Source organism: Struthio camelus, chromosome 8 (assembly GCF_040807025.1).
Source record: "Struthio camelus isolate bStrCam1 chromosome 8, bStrCam1.hap1, whole genome shotgun sequence".
NCBI classification, from domain to species: Eukaryota; Metazoa; Chordata; class Aves; order Struthioniformes; family Struthionidae; genus Struthio; species Struthio camelus.
In genome coordinates, this window is record NC_090949.1 from 24,116,435 (window position 1) to 24,141,082 (window position 24,648).

The following is a 24,648-nucleotide window of genomic DNA, read 5'->3' on the forward strand; positions in this document are numbered from 1 at the left end:
GGAAAGGATGGGTATGGGCGGGGATTGAGAGCTCTGGAGGTTGTTGCGTAGCCAACGGTCTGGAAAAGGATGCTCGTCGAGGCGTCGCCTGGCGGAGCCCGGTCAGTGGTGAGAGTGCGTGGTGCCTGGCACAAGTGCTGCGAGAGCGAAAGCTAGGGAGGCCAGGCCCGATGCAGCGGAATCGGTGCCTATCGATTGGCATCGATATCGATAGCTATCGATATCGATGCCAATCGATAGGGGTGGGATTGGAGAGGCATCGATGCCGCGCCATATGGAGAGCTCTGCATGTCGGTGGGGGCCCATGCCTCGCCCACAGCCCAGGCCGGCCGACAGGAAAAGCTGGGGATGCCAGCGGAGACGGGGACGCGCGGAGAGGTACCGAGAGGCATCGGTCGCTCTAGATTTCCTTCCCGGCCGCTATGCACGCCTCGGAAAACTCAGGGAAGCCTGCCGATTTGGAGGACGGTCAATGTCGATAGTCTCCGGTGCGTAGCAAGGGCACGAGCGGTGCAGGAACGAGAAGCATACCTGCCCGTGTCCGGCGAGATTGAAGGGCGCCTAAGAGTCGGGCTTGGTTTGGATGCTTAGCCGTGACTGCGAATGCATGCCTCCCCTGCGATAGGCAAGGCGCTGGAGGGCCCAGGATGGCTGTGCAGCTGGAGAGGAAAGGATGGGTATGGGCGGGGATTGAGAGCTCTGGAGGTTGTTGCGTAGCCAACGGTCTGGAAAAGGATGCTCGTCGAGGCGTCGCCTGGCGGAGCCCGGTCAGTGGTGAGAGTGCGTGGTGCCTGGCACAAGTGCTGCGAGAGCGAAAGCTAGGGAGGCCAGGCCCGATGCAGCGGAATCGGTGCCTATCGATTGGCATCGATATCGATAGCTATCGATATCGATGCCAATCGATAGGGGTGGGATTGGAGAGGCATCGATGCCGCGCCATATGGAGAGCTCTGCGTGTTGGTGGGGGCCCATGCCTCGCCCACAGCCCAGGCCGGCCGACAGGAAAAGCTGGGGATGCCAGCGGAGACGGGGACGCGCGGAGAGGTACCGAGAGGCATCGGTCGCTCTAGATTTCCTTCCCGGCCGCTATGCACGCCTCGGAAAACTCAGGGAAGCCTGCCGATTTGGAGGACGGTCAATGTCGATAGTCTCCGGTGCGTAGCAAGGGCACGAGCGGTGCAGGAACGAGAAGCGTACCTGCCCGTGTCCGGCGAGATTGAAGGGCGCCTAAGAGTCGGGCTTGGTTTGGATGCTTAGCCGTGACTGCGAATGCATGCCTCCCCTGCGATAGGCAAGGCGCTGGAGGGCCCAGGATGGCTGTGCAGCTGGAGAGGAAAGGATGGGTATGGGCGGGGATTGAGAGCTCTGGAGGTTGTTGCGTAGCCAACGGTCTGGAAAAGGATGCTCATTCGAGGCGTCGCCTGGCGGAGCCCGGTCAGTGGTGAGAGTGCGTGGTGCCTGGCACAAGTGCTGCGAGAGCGAAAGCTAGGGAGGCCAGGCCCGATGCAGCGGAATCGGTGCCTATCGATTGGCCAATCGATAGGGGTGGGATTGGAGAGGCATCGATGCCGCGCCATATGGAGAGCTCTGCATGTCGGTGGGGGCCCATGCCTCGCCCACAGCCCAGGCCGGCCGACAGGAAAAGCTGGGGATGCCAGCGGAGACGGGGACGAGCGGAGAGCTACCGAGAGGCATCGGTCGCTCTAGATTTCCTTCCCGGCCGCTATGCACGCCTCGGAAAACTCAGGGAAGCCTGCCGATTTGGAGGACGGTCAATGTCGATAGTCTCCGGTGCGTAGCAAGGGCACGAGCGGTGCAGGAACGAGAAGCGTACCTGCCCGTGGCCGGCGAGATTGAAGGGCGCCTAAGAGTCGGGCTTGGTTTGGATGCTTAGCCATGACTGCGAATGCATGCCTCCCCTGCGATAGGCAAGGCGCTGGAGGGCCCAGGATGGCTGTGCAGCTGGAGAGGAAAGGATGGGTATGGGCGGGGATTGAGAGCTCTGGAGGTTGTTGCGTAGCCAACGGTCTGGAAAAGGATGCTCGTCGAGGCGTCGCCTGGCGGAGCCCGGTCAGTGGTGAGAGTGCGTGGTGCCTGGCACAAGTGCTGCGAGAGCGAAAGCTAGGGAGGCCAGGCCCGATGCAGCGGAATCGGTGCCTATCGATTGGCATCGATATCGATAGCTATCGATATCGATGCCAATCGATAGGGGTGGGATTGGAGAGGCATCGATGCCGCGCCATATGGAGAGCTCTGCGTGTCGGTGGGGGCCCATGCCTCGCCCACAGCCCAGGCCGGCCGACAGGAAAAGCTGGGGATGCCAGCGGAGACGGGGACGAGCGGAGAGCTACCGAGAGGCATCGGTCGCTCTAGATTTCCTTCCCGGCCGCTATGCACGCCTCAGGATACTGAGGGAAGCCTGCCGATTTGGAGGACGGTCAATGTCGATAGTCTCCGGTGCGTAGCAAGGGCACGAGCGGTGCAGGAACGAGAAGCGTACCTGCCCGTGTCCGGCGAGATTGAAGGGCGCCTAAGAGTCGGGCTTGGTTTGGATGCTTAGCCGTGACTGCGAATGCATGCCTCCCCTGCGATAGGCAAGGCGCTGGAGGGCCCAGGATGGCTGTGCAGCTGGAGAGGAAAGGATGGGTATGGGCGGGGATTGAGAGCTCTGGAGGTTGTTGCGTAGCCAACGGTCTGGAAAAGGATGCTCGTCGAGGCGTCGCCTGGCGGAGCCCGGTCAGTGGTGAGAGTGCGTGGTGCCTGGCACAAGTGCTGCGAGAGCGAAAGCTAGGGAGGCCAGGCCCGATGCAGCGGAATCGGTGCCTATCGATTGGCATCGATATCGATAGCTATCGATATCGATGCCAATCGATAGGGGTGGGATTGGAGAGGCATCGATGCCGCGCCATATGGAGAGCTCTGCGTGTCGGTGGGGGCCCATGCCTCGCCCACAGCCCAGGCCGGCCGACAGGAAAAGCTGGGGATGCCAGCGGAGACGGGGACGCGCGGAGAGGTACCGAGAGGCATCGGTCGCTCTAGATTTCCTTCCCGGCCGCTATGCACGCCTCGGAAAACTCAGGGAAGCCTGCCGATTTGGAGGACGGTCAATGTCGATAGTCTCCGGTGCGTAGCAAGGGCACGAGCGGTGCAGGAACAAGAAGCGTACCTGCCCGTGGCCGGCGAGATTGAAGGGCGCCTAAGAGTCGGGCTTGGTTTGGATGCTTAGCCGTGACTGCGAATGCATGCCTCCCCTGCGATAGGCAAGGCGCTGGAGGGCCCAGGATGGCTGTGCAGCTGGAGAGGAAAGGATGGGTATGGGCGGGGATTGAGAGCTCTGGAGGTTGTTGCGTAGCCAACGGTCTGGAAAAGGATGCTCGTCGAGGCGTCGCCTGGCGGAGCCCGGTCAGTGGTGAGAGTGCGTGGTGCCTGGCACAAGTGCTGCGAGAGCGAAAGCTAGGGAGGCCAGGCCCGATGCAGCGGAATCGGTGCCTATCGATTGGCATCGATATCGATAGCTATCGATATCGATGCCAATCGATAGGGGTGGGATTGGAGAGGCATCAATGCCGCGCCATATGGAGAGCTCTGCATGTCGGTGGGGGCCCATGCCTCGCCCACAGCCCAGGCCGGCCGACAGGAAAAGCTGGGGATGCCAGCGGAGACGGGGACGCGCGGAGAGGTACCGAGAGGCATCGGTCGCTCTAGATTTCCTCGCTGGCGCATGCATGAGCTGAACAAACTTCTAGAAGGAAATCTGTGACCTATTTGTCAGATCATCTGCTAACTATTTGACTGATTTGAAAAACAAAAGCTTTGCTCCACATATTTTCATATTATATTCTTTTTAGAAGTATATTGCATCTCCAGGTGGGTCCAGCAGGAGAAAAATAATCAGTGATTGACAAGACAGATAAAAATAAAACATTATGGTTTCATTCTGAGAGCAAGTGCTTGCTGAAGAGAGAAATTGTTTCCATTAAACCAATCAAAGAGAAATTTGTGTTCAGTGTTGCATTTCAAGGTGTGCTTCAGTATGTAATAAATAAAGTCTAGATTAAGAAAAAACTGGTTTATTCAGAAATGATTATTTCCTCAAAGAATTGGAAATGCCTTTCAAAGAAGCTGCAGTTTTTAGGAGTTAATTATCCTCACATTCATCAAAGATTTGGGAGCTTCAGGCTGCCAAGACTGCGCTGATGCACCGATCCTCTCCATGAGATACACAGGCATTGCCACCACCATAAATACTGTTCAAATTCATTTCAGATTTTTTTCCACTATCCCATTGTCTTATTAACAGCAACATCGTAGTAAATCCATTATTCTTCCACTTAAACACGCTTGAGTTTGTCATGGGCTTTAGTATGTACAAAAGTAACTGTCCAGTCAGTTGTTTTTTCTGGATGCAAATGTTGCTCACTTAGGCAAAGTTATTATATTTGCAGATTCCATAGTGGACCCTCCTACATCGCAGTTCCACATGATCATATTCTGTGTAATGTACACTTACGCACAAAGACAATTCTGTATTGATGAACTGTTCTGTATGGGCATGGAGTTTTACCCATTGTCAAGGGCTTTTCTCGTACTGTATATGTACTGAAATTTCCTGTCTACACCGTAAATTAAATAAATAGAGGATAGAGAGACTTCCTAATTACCCAGCACTGATCTTCAGCCTCAAAATGGGGTAAGCAAGTCAGTCCTTCCTCTCAGGACATGTTAGTGCCCAGAAGCCAGGAGTTTGCACGCTCATGCATCTTTTTGAGCAGCCACTAACAGCAATGTTGCACATCGTAACATAAGGCAAAATGACCAAATATTTGTAAGGTTGGTTTTGCCAGCTGCTACACTTCCACAGTCACTTTTCTCATCAATAGTACCATTTTTTTTATATCTTTATCATGATAGTCCTTAAAGCCCAGCTCCAAATCACACTCTTGCCAGATGCTACTTAGTCAAGTAAAAAGTCCAACTTCCTTCTCTGAAAACTTTATAGATGAGATTAAAAAAGCCAAAACTTAACCTGTGAAGAATATTAAAACCTTCTTTCCTCTAGGAAAAGAGATAGTGGGAGAAGGAGGAGAAAGGGCTCCCAGCCAACTTCCTGAACCAGCCTGATTTACTGTTTTCCCTCTGTTCTCATACATTCAGGACACGTACTGCTGTAAGATTATAGAAGTGAAGGTGCCACCTCAACACAGTCATCCCCCAAAGCTATTTTTAAGTAAAACTAAGCCTTTAGGATAGATGCAGACTTGAAAACAGCTGGTCATCAATGCACTCGTACTCCATTTAACCACAAGCAAATCATCGAGTGCAAATGTGCTAAAGCATTTTCACAAGTTGCCTGGCTTCCTGCCAGTTCAGCTTCCCTGGGCCATTGCTGTGGGCAGTCTGTCCACATAGACAACAGCAGAGTCAGGGACCGTATTGCCTTTTTCAGACTCTGTATCTCCATGACAACCCTCCTGAACAAATGGAACCAAGAACCAAGAGTCCTTTCCATATCCAGACTTTGCCAAGAGTCAGGTATCCTGCCACATGCAGTACTTGGAGGTCCTGGGTCTGCTGCTTCAAAATAAGCTGAAATGTACCATAATTCTGTCAACTTTACTGTTTCACAGCAAAATTGACAGCAACAATTTTACTGGGCAAAAAGAACAGAGAGTACAAAAAAACAGCCAAAAGTAGCAGTAAAACTACTGAGCAGAGAACACTTTTTTTTTTTTCTGCAATCTGGAACCAAAAACAAGCCAAAACCAGAAAAGATTTCGAAATATAAATATGATTTCTAGCTATTTCTGATGGTAAGGCCTTATTTTGGAGGGGAGGGGAGGCCTGAGCTTTACACTTTCACAAGGTAGGGTTGCACCTTTCCCAGAATTCCTCTTCCAGAGCTATCCTTTGAAATATGGCAGAAGCTGTGTTTCTACAAAAGTTGTTTTACAGCTCTCTCGTTTTTTTCATCTTGCTGGTAAGTACTCAAATTTTATTGCATTTATTCTTTAAGATTCCTAAGGAAATAGTAGATTTTCATCAGCTTTCATAACATAAGGGAGCTCTTCTGTTTTCTGAAGAACTGCTGAATATTCTAATTAAAACTGGCTCTAAGTCTAGCCATCAGTCTTTCCTACAGTACCTCCCTCCAAAGTAATCCTTTATTTATATAAATGCTGCAATCAGTTCTGAATTCACATAGACCTAACACCATTTAAATTAATTTTGTAAGAAAGACTTCTGTGAGACATTGTTGAATAATTTAGTCAAATACAAGTTCATTCTAACCAGTTCTTCTTTACAAGAAATTTGAAATCTCATGCAAAAGTTTGGGTCTTTTGTTGTTGGTTTGGGTTGTTTTATTGTTGTTTGTTTTCTTTTTTAAGAGGCAATCCAGCTTATTTTACAAAATGTTGTGGGAATTACTTTGTTTCTAATACCCATAAATCAGTTATATTTTTAATCTGGGTAGGGATGTTTTTCTCCCATATTTGGCTGACTATTACAGAGACTAATGGATTGAGTTAAAAGCAGAAATATTCAAAATCCCATTCCTCTTTCTCTTTGAATGTTGCTACACTATCCAGACTTCTGGCATCACCTTGGTTTCTGATGGGTTTCAGAATTAATTGTTGATGATACAGTAAATTTGTTTTCTATCCCTTGTGTTTAAGTCCCAGTCTTACAAACACTCATGCATTTGCTCAGTTTTATGCACAAATAAGTCTATTGGCGTTAATGAGACTGCTCATGTGCATAAAGTTAAGCATATGTGCAAGTGTTGCATGATCAGGGTCTTAGTATGCCAATTTACAGTAATAACATATTTGCATAAATTCATGATTCCAAGCACTGGCTCCCCTGCCCATTATAGTGAAATTTTTTTAGTTGTTTTTTCTTTCACTGATATTATGAACACTCTTTTAAAAAGGTGAAATCAAAGTTGGTTGTCTTACCACCTGTGAGCCAGTACTGATTTCATCCCTGTCTTCCTTAATGTATATGTTTCCGCCCATCCCACCATGCTTATAAATGCCCACCTTAACCACATTAGTAATACCTCATTTATGTTAGTGATAAAAGATCAGGCGACACTTCTTCAGCTGAAAATATGTTCTATGCTGGAGTATAGCAGAGCTGCAGAAATAACATGTGCAAGTATGAGGCTAGGACTCATCAAACTCCTGTGCACAATTCATGGCTTCTGTCATCAAGGATTTAGGCCCTAAATGAAATTAGTAGCAGCTGTAACACATTAAGTATACATGCCAGTTAAGGGAGAGGCTGCTTATGCACATCTCTTCAGCTAGGGAGTTGCATGGAAGCAGTGAAAAGCAAAGCATAATCTCATTGCAATTACAGTGCATGTCCTAGTGAGTGATAACTCTCCTTCTTATGCTCACTTTGTCATTGCTTTGTTGCGATCAGCACATAATACCCATAACATAACTCCTATAAACTTCGGACTGCGACTCACTGCCCTCAAAAGCAGGGATGTATACAGCCCACCCTGCACAGATTGGGTAGAGACATGTATCTATCTATGATGCTATAGGTGCATGCCCTCCTTTGGCAGGCGCTAATGACGACACATACATCTTCCCCTCTGCCTTCTCCTCTGCCTTGTACCTGGGACCTACAGCCTACATGCAGCTGATCTCCAGTCTAATCATACAGCTAGGGGGACTGGCATGCAACATCTGCCTTCTAGGTGAGGAAATTACCTCAATGCTGCAACAGGAATGCAGAAAGGGAGATAATTGGGATACAAGGGTAAAAATGGTGATGCTTGGCAAGTAACAAAACAAAGGGACAAACATCTGCTAACCCCAATATGTGAAGTTTTCATAGCATAAGTAAATAAATAAATAAATTCTGGGACAAAATGGATAGTGGAGAGCTGTCCTCTAGAGAACCACTTTCTTCTCTGTCTGAATAACTGAACTTGACAAAAGAAAAGAGGAATAATGAGTGTGAGGAGACATTTAAAGGAAAAAACAACAAAACAGATTTATGGATTATTGGGAAGATGAAAGAGCAGCAAATTGTAGCAGTTTGCAAGGATGTCTCCCCTGAAGCTAAAGAAAATTGAAACGGCATCAACCAAATCTTAAAGCAACCCTCAATGATATCCTATATGTTAGCTTTTTAATGAATGATTTGTATGCAACAGTTCTAGGCTGCAAATATCACAGGCTAGTGAATCAGATAGCATAATCCTGCAGAAACAGCAGGAAAAAGTTTGCAATAACAGAGGAAGGGGAAAGATTCTGTGATTCTGCTCAGCTTCCATGAAACCATGTAAGCCTATGAGATTTGCTTATACTGTCATGTGATTTGAAAGATCTGTTTTGTTTTTTCTCTTCTAAAACTATTGCCTTCTTCAGAAAGAAACCGTGTGCATGGAATACATATGCTTTAAGTCACAAAAGAATAGCTTCCTTCTGGATCTGACAACCTTAGGGTGGGTGCATCCATCTTAGATATAACCTTCTTGCACTTGTTCTGCGTCTGCAATGAGAAGATTGAAAAGAAACATACTCTGTACTTATATATAGTGTATAAAACTAACATAAACCCTTTTTTGTTGATTTGTTTTGTTTTGAAGTAAGCTGTCCTTTCAAGTAGTCAGTGTTCATCTGAAATACCTGAGTGACCATGGAGTTAAATTCTCCACATACCATCTACCTCAAGCCCTTTCAGAAATGCCTGTTGCATAGTTATTTTAGGCCTCCTCCCCCATATCAAAATTCAAGCAATACTGAAGAAGGCTGTTACAAGTGACAGCTGTACTGTGTCTCTTCCATGCACCACACCTCCTGGTGAAGGGCCAATGGCATCTTTTCCAGGCCTTGTATAGTGCCAACACAAGCTGATCCCCGAGGCCTTACCCATCAGGTTTGGCAGACAATGGCTGCCAAAGCAAACATCCCCTCCAAGGGAGCTGCCACAATTCGCATCTCCCCTTTCTATAGCAGGAAGAGTAAAAAAGAGTTTATAACTGAAGCTTTCTGTGACAATGGTTCCCAAATGCTCTGTATGGAGGTGATGAAAAACTTGGTCCACATTCACAACAAAAGCAGTGGCTGCGCCTGATTCTGGTTCTAGCTACTTTGGATGCCTGAGGAATTTTACTAAAATAACAAGGTTGACACCAATCTAGAGTTAGACTATGGGTGCAGCTGTACAAGGAAAGGAGCACCTCTTGTGGCAGAAGGCACACACTGTGCACTCAGCGATGGTGGAGGGCATGCAAGGTTCAGCCTGAGGAGAGAAAACAACATGAGACTTGTTACCAGTGTGCCGGTCACTGTGAGCAATAAAAATGTCCAGTTTGTGGGCAGCTGCTTTAGGATAGCCACAAAAAGCAAAGCAGGAGGCTCTAAGGGAAGACTGCACAGGAAGACCAAGATAAAGTGGAGGGAGGAAAAGGAAAGTGATGATGTTAGTGACAGAGTCTCTTGCTCAGCATTACAAGAAAGCAAGTTTTCTGAGATCTATACCACTGATGCATTTAAGAGTTCTTCTGCGGGTTCCTGGGATTTCACAACGCTTTACTTTAGTGGACCTAAATTCCAACTTATAACTACCACATCTGTCAGTAATGAGGGCAGCAAAACTTTAGAGATTTCTGAAAGCCATCTGAAGCCACAGAGAGGAGAATCTCTGGAGGCCAGCCCAGCAGGAAGGTATTAACGCTCTTAATGCTGGCGGAAAAGCAGGAATGCCATTTAACATTATTTAGATATAATGAGATTGTGCGTATCTCAAGGTCTTACTGCAGCTATGTTCAGTATAGCACACTTTCTTTACCAGTCTAGGGCCCTTGAAAGTCTAATCATAAGAGGAGTGCACAAAGAGGTTTCACGGTCTCTTTGCCCAGCGTGGGCCTGGAGCAAATAGAGGATAGTAACTGCAGGCTTGCAACAGGTGGGAATGGCAGCAGAGTGTGGCTCATGTGGGCTGCCTCCTGAAAGGCAGGAACTCCTATTTCTTAAACAGCTCTATTCCCCTATGAGGGGCTGCTTTTTGAGACTGCAGCTGATTGTTCTAGCTTGCAGGCTATGGCTTGGCTCTTGCAAACTATATTCTTGTGACAGACAAGCCTGCTCCTCTGTCACTTATTTGTCTAAATGGGTTCAAAAGTTCTCAGCTTCCTGAAAACTTTTTTTCTCCCTTTTGTTTTATACCAATCAGCTAATTTGCTAACATCACCCTCCATATCTTCTGATCTTAGGCAAGCTGGCTGGGTTTACTGGTATCTTTATCGCCACATTACAGCTAGCAGTGAGGAATGCAGGTCAAAAGGGAAATGAGGAGGGACGGCTCTTTTGAAATGGGGAGGAACAAGGTCAGGGCAGAGGGGCAGACAGGGAGAGGGTGGAAGTGCGGAGAAGGGATGTACTTTGAAAACAAATTCATGCTGCACTAATCCAACTGCTATTCAGCTTTATCGCACTTTGCTTATACATTACTAGAAATCTCCTTTTATCTTTCCTTGCCTCTTTTCTGTCTCTTATTCTGTGTGTTAACATCTTCAGGACACAACCCTATTATTCTTATATGTTTTATAAAGTGTTCTGTACATTTCACATGACATTCTTTTATTAACTTCTGATCAAGAAGTTTGTTTCAAATGGAAACATTAGAACTGCTTGAAAATAGGAACATTTTTCACAAAAGGTGATGGTTGTTTTGAGACTGCTTTATTTTTCAGCTAGAATTTCTATTCTATCCTACTACAGAGAGCTTGGGGGTTTTTTAAGCTCTCTTCCAGTAGACTTACAGTTACTTCAGATTTACAGCACTGTGAATAAAATCAGAACGCAACTTTTGTCTTCTTCACAAAAGGGACAGGGGTTTAGAAGAAAAAAAGATTCATTCAGCAGATTTATTAGAATAAAATGATGCTTTTTTTTGGCTCTGGTAGCTCTGTGCTAGTTTCAGTGGAATGATCAGAGCCACCCATGATTGTTTTTTCAGTTCGGACACGCATACCATAGTGAACAAGACTGTCTTGCTTTATCTCATGTAATGTTCTTCCAGATCATGGTTGAGCACAAAGGCATGACCATGAGGAAACTTGCCTTACTTCTGCTGGCCTTATACCAGTTAAAAATGAGAAATACACTTCCCCCTCTTCCCTCCAATCTAGCACTAAAGTCAGTTGGAAGAAGAAAGGGGCTCTCTTATCCTCTTTTTTGTGTGTGCAGCAAAGCAAACAAAAGTTTACTTTAAACTCTTTCAAATAACTTTTTTTTCCTGGCAGAACTTTCCTTCCCTTCTGCTGGATGAAGGACATTTTAACTCATGCAATAAAAGAGGAAAAGATCTGCTGCTAGAGACTGTTTACTTTAAACTTCTATTTGCTTTGCCTCCACTCTAGGAAAGAATGTAATATTTCTATGAAGTTCTCTTTTCTTTTCTTTTCTTTCTTTTTCTTTTCCTCTCCTTTGAGTCACTTGAGCACTGGTAAAAGCACCTGATCAACAAACAGGAAACCAAAGGACTTTCCAGTCCCTGTAGGACAGAGATAGCATGAACTATTGCACTGCAAGCTTCTCTTAACTGATCCTCTTTGGGAGTGAGTGGCTGCTACCTGATAATAACCCATGTACTTAGGCCACAATTTTCGACCACAGAGTCTCCTAAGTCCAAACACTGGCACTGAAATCAGTGGTCTAACATTCAGGAATCAGTAAGTCACTTCAGACACTAGTTTTAAAATAGAGTAAGGTATAAAAATGCCAAACTATGGGTTTAATCAATTGGAAACATGGGGTTTACTGCTCTTGGAAAAATTGGAATTATGCAACTTCAGCTTTAAAGAGCTGCATTTTATATCCGCTATCCAAACCTCTAGTTCAACACTAACAGACCAGATGCACTGTTCTGGAGGCTGGTCTCAGTATGGCGGTGGAAGTAGCTGGGAGATGAGAGCCCTGTTATAGGACAGTGGCATCTGGTTACAATGCCTTGCCACTTAGCAAGAGCTGCTGATCAATTACTTGTACACAGCTCATCCTAAAGCATTTGGACACTGAGGGTTTCAATACAGGCTTTCCTTTGTCACCTGCTGTGTGTGTCTGTGTGATTTTTGCCCTTACTAAAGGAGACTGAAGACGAGAACTTGTGGAGGGCCATGAGGATAAAAGACTCGGTGCACAGTTATGTTTTTCAGGGTGGTGTAGTATCTGACATATTGTCCTTTTTTCCCATATAAAAAAATGAGGTGGAAAAAGGAGGAGCATGAGGATAGATCTGCTCTCAGAGCAGAGGTGACTGCCAGGAAGGCTGCAGGTAGCTCCAATAATATGTGCTGGATCAAGCATTCCTAAAAGGCGGAACATGCATCCAGTTGTTCAGTACCAAAGCAAAGGTGCTCTCTTTTTAATTCACAGCCAACAGCAACAGGGACAATGATTCACTTGCATAGAAGTGCCTAGTAGTTAGGAGCAGTTGCCTATTTGGGTTGGTCATGCTCCGCATCCTGTAGGGACTTTGATCTACATCTCTTACTTCTTAGGAGGGTTCGCTGGTCAGTTAGCTAGAACTCAGAGTAGGGCATGTTCTCCTGACAAATCTCTGCTACCAAAAATGTAAATCCAAGGCCCTAAAAAGGGCATGAATGTCTCTCACTTTGGAAGCACACAGAGCCAGGAGATGGAAGCACACAGAGCCAGGAGACAGAAGCAACAACTTCTGACAACTCCTTCCAAGACTTTCATTTTTCATTTTCATTGTCCAGCTGCTAGGAATGAGTAGGAAAAAAGAACAGAAATAGCCCCAAGACTAGAGACTAGAACTCAAGATTCCTCACTTCCAGTATCATCCCAGTGACTCAGCTGTAGAACCAGACTCAAGAAAGGACTCCAGCTTTCTCTTCTGCACGGATGCAGCAGGTAGAAGGGCTGAGTGGTTTGGACAGTAGCAGGATAGGCAAATGACATGGGGCTCAACCTGCTTGGGTTGAGGAAAGGGTTGAAGGGGGTCTTTAATGCGCTGAGTTAGTCTTTACCACTAGATTGTAAAAAGAACAAGCAATTGCCCTGTCCTCCTGCCTTTCCTTTCCTCTGTCCTGGTGGCTGTAGGTGTTCACTGGACTCCCCCTTTGAATGATGTCCTGAGGAGACCTCAAACTGTTTAGATGCTCCATCACCATAAATCCTGCCAGAATCCACACATAACAGATCAGCTTTGCGCAGATGCAAATGTTGCTGGAAGCACCTGCAGAACTTTAGATCAGGCAGGGAGGTATTAGCATTGCTAGAGAGATGCTGAGAGTGGATTTGGGGGGGAGGGTGTCATGATTTTGGTGGCCTACCATTTAAAGTGCTGCTTGAGGTGCCTCAGCCGTCTAGATCTGACCCTAAATATTGATCTAGACAGCATTAGATTTATGTTGCCAAGATGAGCTTCTTTCCCAGGTTGTTCAGGAGCACAGATCCTCGGAGCCGGAAGGGATTAAAAACTTCACCTCCCATATAACAAGAAACTAAGAATCCTATCCGAAAATGTCTGCCTCAAGCTCATAACTTGTGATGATATATAGAAAGTCTCTTAAAATTCCGTGATCTCAATAACTCTTGCCCGTTCAGCCCCTTTCCCTTTCTCGAGTCTGCCGCAGTTCTTGAATAAAAAGCTCCTGAAAATATGTATGTAAATGCAGGGCATTTTACAACACGCTCACTAGGCAGGCAAATGGGTTAGGCCTTTGAGGAAGCATGAATAGGTTAGGATTATAATTCATTGTAACGTCATGGCGAGCTGCAATTTCAAAGGCCTAAGTCCTCGATTTTGTAGCCAATAAAAAATTTAAAGGGATAAAAACTCCGTTTGCCTTGTAATCAATAAAATGTACAATTTTTTTAATCTTATTAGAAGTTGTTGTCAGTTGCAGTCAACCATTGTCAACAGCTTATTTGATCTATCAGTGAAACAAATCATTGCAAAGAACAGAGTGATGCTGCTGTGGCTTTTGTGGTGTTTTTAATGAGGACTGAAAATACTTCTATTCCATTACAAGATTCAACAGTGAATTTGTTGGAGTCGCACCCTATCTCAAAATAGAAGACTGGCATTTAAAATAACTAACTGCATGACTCCAGATTACTTCAACAGATCAAGGAGTCAGTCAGAATAAAGCAACTTGCTGTCTCCATGAGCGGTATTTAAATCTAGGCCGGTGTTACATGCAAAGGGTCTGCTTCCGCCTATGCTTGGGACTGTATGGGATTAAAGAGCGCCCACGGCTGCTCTCTGGTAGGCTAACCAAGGGGAGCTGAGAGCCAGGGCACTGACTCGAAAGAGAAAGGAAGGAGGAGAAAACGTGACGGTGGGAGAGGTGAGGTGCTGTTTCGTGGGTGCTCCCACTGCAACCGCAGCTGGACCCCGTGTGAGGAAAGTGACCCTCCTGCCACACACGTTTACAGAGCTGGTCACTTCCAAGCAGTCCTCTGCGTTTTTGTGAAGCTGAGCCATACCATAAGGACAGTCGATAAAGGTGGCATAGGGCAGCTGGAGCCACAGAAGTGGCTGCTTTGGGCCCGTTTCCCTGTCGGGAGGCATTTCCCCCTGCTCCCACAGCATCCCAGCCGGCCGCACAGCACCCGCGCTCTGGCTTGGCCACCTGCTGGCAAGGTGCTGCCGGCTGTGCCGATTGCTTGCAGCAGGGCCTCACTCTCCTCGCAACCCTGGGAGAAAACCTGCTGCCTAGAGAGGAAGGATATCCCAGGGTTAAATCTGATCTGAGGTCAGGAAGATAAAGTCGGTATCGAAGCTCCTATGAAAGGCATCTTCCTAATCCAAAGGTGATGCTAATTGAAGGCATGCCCTTAGGTAAAATGAACTACAAAGCAGACCAGTAAGTCGAGGAGAACAGATCTGCAGCTCCTCTTCCACCTTGGCCTTTGTCTTAGGCACTCAAGTCAGGAGAGAATAAAATCTTATCCACCTGGCAAAACAGAGGGGAGCGGGGACCAGCAGTGCTCCTCGTGAGCCTGTGCATCTGGGGGGGCTGGTCAGCGGAGCCTTAGCTCTGCCCCCCAGAAAAGGGGGGGGGGGTCCCGAGGCACGGCTGCCGCCTGCCAAGCCCACCCCAGCTGTGGCTCCTAGGGGCTGTCGGGGTCCCTCCGCCGCCTTGGGAGCCACTTCAGGAGGTGGATGAGGCCCAGAATTGTCAACAACCTAAGCAGCCTCTTGCCGTCCCGCTGCGAACTGATTATCACATCTAACAAAATAATTTGCTGGAACAAATAACACTTCAGGCTCTGTTTCAGGTGAAACTTAGTCCTAGTAAGTATAAATTTATAATAACAGCCACAGCATTATGAGTTTCCCGACAGTCAGGCTTAATCCAAATGCGTATTTCAGACCCTTACGGGGACACTCTCATCTCTGTGCACTGGGATTTGGGGATTTGCACACACAGTTCCCATTAACACTAATCGGAGTTACAGTACGCGCATCTCTCTTCGCCTCTCGGTGCACAGAGATCCGCCCCGAGGGCAACGAGCACGTTTCCAGCTCCGTGTCCAGGCGGGCTGGCCGCGGGGGTACATCTGCGCCCCCCGGGGGGACGGGGGCGAAGTTTCTCGAACAAGGCGAGCGGCCGAAACGGTCCCTGTTTGCCCCTCCCCCCCCCCCCCCCCGGCGCCGCCGCCAACGGCCCGGCCCGGGCGGCGCTTCAGCGGGAGCAGCGGCGCCGCTGCGGTGCCCGGCTGCCACCTGCCGGGGGCCGCCCGCAAGGGACCGGCCCGGCAGCCTGGCGGCGCCCGGCCACGGCCGAGGCCTCTCCGCGCGCCCGCCTAGACCGGCCGCGGGCCGAGGAGCCGCGCGGGGGGGCGGCCACGCCACGCCACGCCACGCCGGCACCACACGGCGCCGCGCGGCTGCAGGGTCGGTCGCCTGCCAGGGATGTGGCCGCCGGGCTGTGCGTGCCCCGGGGTTGTTATCGCTTGCCCGTGCCCGCTGCGTTTTGCTGCGCGCGTGTTTACCTTGCTGCAGAGGCCGCAACAAGCCATGCCTGTGGCGGTGGTGTAGCAGCAGGGAACGTGACATTTTGTAAGACAAAGGAAAAAATGCTTCCCTCTACACAGAATTCACCTCAGTGTCTGAAAAAACGGGGGAAATGTTTCTGAGGGTAGTCAGCAGAAAGAGGGAGAAAACGTGAGAACTGACTTCATTCTGTGGCCTTTCTGCATCCCGTGAGAGTGCTGCTGAGAAACTTCTGCTGAGGCACTTCACGTACGCAGGATTTAACGTGGTGTTTGAGCGCGCTGCCGTTGAAGGCCTCGCCGATGCCGGAAGCGCCTCTGTGGAGGTGTACTCGTCATGCCCTCTTGCAAGTGCAGAGTTTTGCAAATGCCTGCTTGTCTTAACAAGATCACTCCCATAAAAAGCGAGTTATACTTCTAAAATTTGTAGTATAACTGTTGAGAGGTGGTAGGGGGGAAATGCCATAAATACTGTACCATGCCTGACCCAAACCTATTCACTCCGTCCAGTTCCCTTTTTAGTGAGTGTGATGTTGACCCCGGTGAAAGTAAAAGGTTGATAGTTGCACAAAGCTAATGTGAAAGATAAGTCAGATTACGTAGAGGTTGAGAGGGCCGTTGCTTCTGAGAGGCGTTTGGAGGGTTTGGCGCTTTTGGTGCTGATCCCCCCCACCGTGTTCAGTGCCGCTGCTAGCAGAGGTGCGCCACTGACAGACCCCCGCTACCATTAGGATCAAAGTAGGTGCCCCCCGGCTTGCGCAGCCAAGGAAGAGGCCAAGGCAGAGACTTGCTGATACAGGCGTCCCTGTGCTGCGTCTGAAAGTGAGACACTCACCCGCTATTTCTCCGGTTGCTGAGCTGGTGTTAGCCATGATCCTTCCAAAAACTCAGAACTGTGATTTTTACATATATATGAATTACTAATAAGAGTTTACCCTGACGCTGTATGTAAGAAGAAGGACCCAAGCTTATCTATTAATGGAATACGCAATGCCCACGTCACTTTTGGGGGAGGAAGAGGAGGGAAATTGGTTCAGCCTAAATTGGACTGCAAAGCCACAATCACTTTGATTTAGTTTTAAATTCCTTCAGTGGCTTTACCTTCAAATTGCCAAGTGGTACATGGAAATGATGTGCCTGCCTCAGCATGTGCTCACACACCGGAGATTCCTACCTTCTTCATATGTTGAGCTTCACTGCTTCACACAAGCTAAGAATTTGGCCTTCAATGTATTTCTCTATCTGCAAACAGAAAATCTTTGTTAATAAATCTCTTGTATGTGCTGTCAAATGCTGGAGGATCTCCCAGCTCATTGCAATTATGTGTATTTTAGATCAGAGAGGTGATGGCTTATACTTGGAGGCTCTGCAAGGAGTGTTGCATGTTATGCTAGCGACACAGCTTTGGCTACGGGCCCTGATCCAAAGCCAGTTGCAATCAAATAGTCAAAGGGCATGTCTGCACAGCATAAAGAAAGTGTAATTGTAGCTTGTCCTAGAATTACCCTTGTTAGTTTAATCTAGCTAGTATGAGAGATTATAACACAAGCAAGTGCATAGTTGCTAGGTACCGGCGTACAAGGGTATGCAGTGTGCATTGCTAGTGCATCCTGGAACGTGTGTCAGTGCACCCGCTCGGCGTTGCTGTTCCTGCTTGCATAGCTAAGGCAGTGTGAGCCTGCTTTGGTGTGCTGCAGGCACCCCTTCCTGCTCGGGACTGGCAGAGCGGCGTCGCTCTGTTGCCTTCGCTCAGCCTGGGGGGCACTGCAGAAGAAATGGGCCTCATCCGCGTCATGTCTGTAATGGGTGAGGGCCGGCACCAGCCCGTCAGGCTGCTCAGATGCCGTTCTTCTCCTTCCCAGCAGCCTGGGTTGGAGAGGGTGCAGGGATGCTGCCAGGACTCTGGTACCAGGACCTGGCTCATCACTGCCTCGGCTTGCATTGCCTCCTTCCAGGAACCACACAAGGCCCCGAAGCGCCAGAACAAATGTCCTGGCTGCCTCTTGTCCTCAGATTGGCAGTTGCCCTAAAACAGGGCAGCTGCCGGAAACAAAGGATTGCAGGACGGTGCCAGCTTTCATTAGAAGGGGGGAAGTCTAATCTTCATAGCCTGTGGAGGGGAAAAAGCTTGAAAACATTAAGCGTCCAAAAGAGGCTTACAAAGCAGAAGATGCTTAAGGATAATCAAAAATTTATGAATTACGTATATATGTATACACATTTTTATATAAATGTGTATACATAGATTTAGATGTGTATTTATATACACATTTCTGTATAAATTGATTATACGTATGTACACATACATATATACACATAAATGTATTTTTATATATATAAGTGTTTATATGTATATATAAGTATTTTTGCTGCATTAGCATGAATTTTTGAGCTACCCTCCATGTTGTAGGATTCTGGAGCATTCTTTCAAGGAGTGGGCCTTTGGGCTTTCCTTCAAGAGCGTTGGTGCTCTCCCTGCAGCAGGGAGAAGCAGAAGGTGAAAATTAGTGAATCTGGCTTTTCCCATTTCAGTATCCAAACTGCAAAAATCCTTGGAAAAAAACTTACTTATTACAATCTCTTCCTTTATAATTCTCAGAGAAGTTACTCTTCAGAGTGTATTTTATTGTGGTTTTTTTATAATTTTTTTACAGCATTATGTAAAAGCAAGGGGATCTCATACTTCTACTTTAAAAAAAGCCAACAACAACATACAGAAAATATAATATATTTCTGGAACACCTGCCTTAGAAATCAAGCAACTATGCTATGAGCAAAGTCACTAATTATTTTAGCTCAATATATGTGAATGCTGTTGGGTCCTGAAATTTAAAAAGAAAAAAAGAGGCATAAGAAGAGAAAGGGGAAAGAAGCTTTACATTGCCAACCTTTCTTGAAGGCAGATTTTTAGTAGATCACTTTGACCTATCTCCTGTCTACCTGTCAAAATGATTATTTGCTCTTTCACAGTGCCTAGAACAATTGCAGGGTAAGGGTTTATTTACTCTTTTGCATCATATTGAAATCATTTACTTTTATAATTGTGGAAAGCTGGAAAGGAGAATAAGGGAAGAAGATAGGAGTAAAATAGGAGAACTGGAGAGCAGATGAAGGGTTTTAAAACAGAGCCTCAACCCATTTTAAAGCCTGAGACCGCATAACAGTCTCCCTTTGAACACTGAAGCATATCACATAACTTTGTAGCTGGAAATTTAATTACTGTTTTAATCAAATGTCTGTTTCTCACTAAAACAGTAGAAAACATGAGCAGAAGGAAATACAGTAGCCTTTACCCAAACTTTTTATCAGAATAAAAAGTTGGACAAGAGGAAGAGTTACTATGGCATGTTCCTGATGCAACATATATATCAACTTAGTGAACATCCTAGTATCTCATTTAAAATGCTCTGGTCTCCACTCTCAGCCATTTTGTATGTTCAGTCCTATATAAACCATTGCAAACCCAATCAATCATAAATACTCTGCCTGATATTTAAAAAGACTAGGAGCTCTTTTGCAAAATCTCCTCTCCAACTCCCAGAGTTTTTCTACAACCACCGCTTTTTCTTATGAGAATGTTTTCTTTCCTGTTGCATTGTTTTAGGAGAACAATGTTTTAAGAACAATAACCTAATGTTTCAGAATAATAATAGTACTGCCTCACGTAGGCAGTACTATTATTATTCAAATAGCCACATGTCCTGTCTGTGAGACTAACTAAAAGAGGATACATAGGAATGAGCTTAAGAAAATAACAAGCATAGGTGATATTTTCTCAGTACTGCCACCAGAGGCATTGAGTCTTTTTTGATCCAGTTGTGGTAACTCAGTATTTAATAGTAACTCAGTATTTAGTGGGTATTTGTTTCAGAAACTTTCCATTTGCTCTTTGAATTTATGTGAAGTTTCAATAGCCGAGGCATCCTGTGACAAGGAGCCCCAGAGGTTAATGACGTATTCAGTGCAGAAGTATCTCCTTTTGTTTTGAAATTGCTACCTGCTCTTTGTTTTGATTTCCCCTAGTTTTCTTATTAGATGACACAGTGAACAATTGTTTCACTTTTCTGTCTGATCTTTCCGTAATTAACAAGTAATCAGATTGGCTTATGGTTCTTCTGTTTATAAGAAAAATAAAATTCCCCTATACTATTTTATGCAGAGAATTTTTTCAACAAGTTGCTATGCAAATTTAGGTACCACTAGGGTATACACTTACTTGAACATCTGTCTGTAATTCTCCTTTAATTTAATCAGAACTACATATTCACTAGGTGTCCAGCATCAAAGAGTACAATACTAACTTACGCCAAATGAATCTTTCAAGATTTTTTCTTAAGTGTTCATTCTTTTTGATTGATTTTCTTTTCTCTCTAAGAATATGCAGGAAAAGTAGCAATTTTGCAGTTAATGCACGTGTAATGTTGATTGTCAGTAGTCCCCTCCCTCTAGCCACTGGCATGTTCCAGTTGCTGGCCGGGCCTTTTAAAATGAATCAGAAAAAGCTGTGCAAATATTTCATTTACTTTATTCACAGAGCAGGTACATGAGAAGACTAAACTTCTGTGTGCCCTTATTGATTGGGTTTTAGTGAAATCAGAGTAAAAATTCATGTACCAGACGATTTTCAGACAGCCACTACCACAGAACATTTCACTGATGGATGTCACAAAACAGGAGGTCACACCACAGCACACACATCCAATTGTGCTGTTGAGTGACTTAACGTTAATTTGTATGCAGCAAGGACAACGAAGCATGGGTCTGCCTCTGAAGGGAATCGTCAATCCTGGAAACATTTATGACATTGCAGACTAGTCTGGGGACGTTTACCTTGCCCTTGTCCGTGTAAAATGTTTTGTCAATCAAGGTTATGTGGCTTTCCTGGAGCCTCAGCCCCAGCAGTTCATGGAGCAAAGCTGTGCAGGGACATCAGAGAGAGTCTTTATAGTGCATATTATGGAATATTTTTCAGAAAAGCCTCTGAACCAGGACTTGGGATTTCTGAGCTCAGTTCTAGGGATTGCTTTGGATGGATGAGAAACCTTTAGCCTTTCAATGTCTTTCCTGCTGCTTGAAAACAGGGTGCAGATCTTCTCTGTTCACTGGGTGGAGTCAGGTCATCTATTGAATGCTGTCTAGCACACATGGGGGCCTGATCTCAGCTCAGATCTTTAGACATTGTTTTACAAATTGTTAACTAATGAGCACATCATCAAAATCTTGAATGTTTGTCTGAATAAATATTAGGAAAGGAGACCTAAGTTAACATCTGTGCTGCAGCTTTGGTAGAGGTGAAATTTGAGCCGAGATTTTCCACATCCTGACCCTTGTTCCCGCTCCGTTTTGTGAATGGCACCGTCATAACTTTTTCATCTTTTTCTTCGATGTTATGAATACTGCTTAAATCCCTGTGACGCCAGCACCTTGTTTTCCAGTTCTTCTTATTTTATTTTTTAAAGTCTCAGAAAATACCTCAGATCAAAGTTTAAAAAAAAATCAGGAAAATGAAACATTTTTATTTAACCCCAAGCAATTTTGCTTCAATTCTGGATAATTCTGGGAAAAAAAAAAAAAGATTAGATTCAGGTGGACATCAAATTATTTGAGGATTTTTAGGAAGTGGCAGTGGTGAATCAGAAAAACCAATTATCTCTACAGGTCTTTTCTTAGCTCTTTATTCCTGTAACCTGCTTGTCTATCATTCCTTTCTCTTCCTTTTTAATTTTATTCTTTTCTTTTTACCCTCTCCTCTTCTCTTAAGATCATTTGTAAGAAGAGTCATCTCAGGTTTTATATTTTCAGATATACTGCTTGTTGTCTTACAATCTGCAAATAAATAAGTATCTTTTATATCTCCTCTATCCCAAGGAGATCAAATGCTTCAGAACTGAAGCCATAGCAGCTTCTCTTAAATACAGTTTCAGTGACAAGGGTGGGCTACTTGCTTGTTCGTTCATTGTTTCACTGAGAAAACAAAGCGGCGCTTTGTTGAGTTTTATTAGGTTTCGATCATCAAAAAAATGTTATTTCTGATGAAGGCATTAAGAATTTTTTAGTAAATCGGGGGCATTTTTTTATAGTGCAGAGCAATGTAATCAAGCATACTAAGTGCCATCATGAAACTGAGTATGAAAGAATTATCTGATGAAAAGAGTTAGCAGGAAGTACAAAAACCTGAAAAATCATACATGGGCAGTGTGTGTGCCTATATATGCATGTGGTTTTTTTTTTAAGACATGCACTAAAACATAATAGTTTTAAATTAGTACAGATCTGATATAAATGAGCTGAAAATAAGCCTCACATTTTAGAAGTGAGTTCTTGTGCTGTGACGCTAATAATGCTGTGCTGAGTAGGTAAATGTGCTCAGGTGTCCATAAAGTCAAAGAGAATACTCTTAAACAGCACCTACTCTAGTACAGCCTAGAGCGTGCTGCCCAACATCGTCCCCATTCTGGAGAAGTATATTGGAGGGTGGGTAGGGGGTACAAGGTACAGCAACAGCAAATTTTCCTCAGCCTTTCCTTCCCTTTCAGAATGAGATCCACATGCACGCCCAGATATCTGCATGTAGACATGGTCTTGGTGGCAGGGGTTTCTGAGTCAGCCGGGAGAGAAGTCACAACGAAAAAGGCAGGTGCCTGAGAGGACTGCCTCCACACACACACATGCACACACATGCTGACATGGACACTCTGAGCCAAAAAAAAAAGGTGAAGGAGGTAAATATATTTGAGCAAAAGTGGCTTTTAGAGAAGGAGGCAGCAGCGTGAGGAGATGGACATGCTAGAAAGAAGTTTTATCAGTGATTCAAAGCCAGCTGTTTTCACAAACACTTTGATTAGTCTGCCTCCACAACAGCCCTGACTTCACAAGTTAGGCTGAAGAGCACAATCACAGCTTCCATTTTCTGTGCATGAGTGTCGTAGGCACATAGCTACACTCAGTTTGGGCATTTGGATGTCTGCCTGCCCAACATCATATGTTTATTCGTCATTTGGGAATAGAAGCACAGGGTTTGCTCATAGAAGTGGAATGAACTCATTTGCAGGTGCAATCTTGATGTATTCTTAAACTGCTGGCCTCTCTGCCTTCCCCAGTTCAGTTTAATAGTCTGGTTGGGGTTTTTTTGTTTTTGTTTTTTTTTAACAAGTAGTCTGAAATGTCATTTTACTGCGATCTCTTTCATCTCCCAGAATCTTTTTTAGTTTAACTGCCACTTGCTCATCATTTAACAGTGGCAGGGACAGAGGGACAGCAGAAAAGAAAGGTGTAGGAGGACTATTGACCACTGATATTTGGCTTTGAACCTCAGAGTAAGTATCTGTATTCTTTATTCTTTCTTGTAATGTAGCTTTCCAATCATGTAAAGTACAGCATGCCAGGAAACTTTGTAACAGTTAATTCATTTTTGTGCCATTCCCAACTGCCAGAAGTCAAGAGAGCAAACAAGAACATAGTGTAAGCCACAGTTCACATGTCTGTGCAGCAGACCACGAAGATGGTTGATTGATGCAGTGTGAGTTTACCCTCCAGGACACAGCTGAGGTTATTGGTGGGACAAGGAACTGAAGATCATGTTGCAGCTATTGGCTTCATTCATGAATTGTTAATGTAGAAGAATAAAAGAATTCACTCAAGGCAATCAATTCCCCTTTAAAAATACAGCAGTTCACCCCAAAAGAGTGAAAGAAAGTTTAAGTGATAAATTGCAGGAATATTGCTTTCACATTTGACACCCATTAGCCCTGTTTTATATTGGGAAAATAGTATCATTAAGCAAAGTAGTGCTTTACAACTATTAGCTTATGAAAAGATTTCACTACTACATAAAGATAACTGTTATTAAATAGAAACATTTTGCAAAGCCTTTAAAGGATCAGAAGTAAGAAAAGTTGTCTTTGGTAGTATAGGTCTTTTTCTACATACTTTCACAAAAAAGCATGCTTCATATCTTTAAGACAGAACAATCAGAGCTATTTGAGTTGAGAGGCACTTAATGGGAAGCTGGATTCCCTTAACAATAAATGCATATGCCTGTATAAAGTTAAGGAAGTTGCTGTCGTCCACCAAAAGCACAGAAGTGCAGTAATTACTGTGTTGAATTTCCATGGTGAAATGGTAGCAACTGTTGTTCTTCCCCAGAAGGAACTAAGGAACAGAAATAGGGTGGTCAGTTTTGAGTTCTCCAAGGTTAAGGGCCAGGCTAAATATTGCCTCCTTTATTCTTGCCAGCCTTTTCAGGCATAATCTGAAACTGTCTTCACCAGTAATCTTCATCTCAGAGTCCCTTTCCAGTGCAGATCATAAACACTCACTCAGTCTTATAATACACTATCTTTTGTAAGCTGTTAAACAAAAAAAAAGTGACTGAATTTCAAACCCCTTGCCAAACAAACATTCCCCCTAATGTCCAGAAACTGCTGTCATTTCTATCTCCATGTCTAATTAGAGGCAGATAAAAACAGCTTCTCACCATGCTCTATCCATCTGTAACATGTCTTGCCACCACATTATGCCCCAAATGCCCCTTAAAAAGGGGAGAGAACAAGGCTAACAGTGGGGGCACTTCATTCTTTAACCTATGCCCTCTCCCTTCCGCACAGTGAATGAAAAACATTTACATCTACTGAAACCATTAGCCCTTATTCCA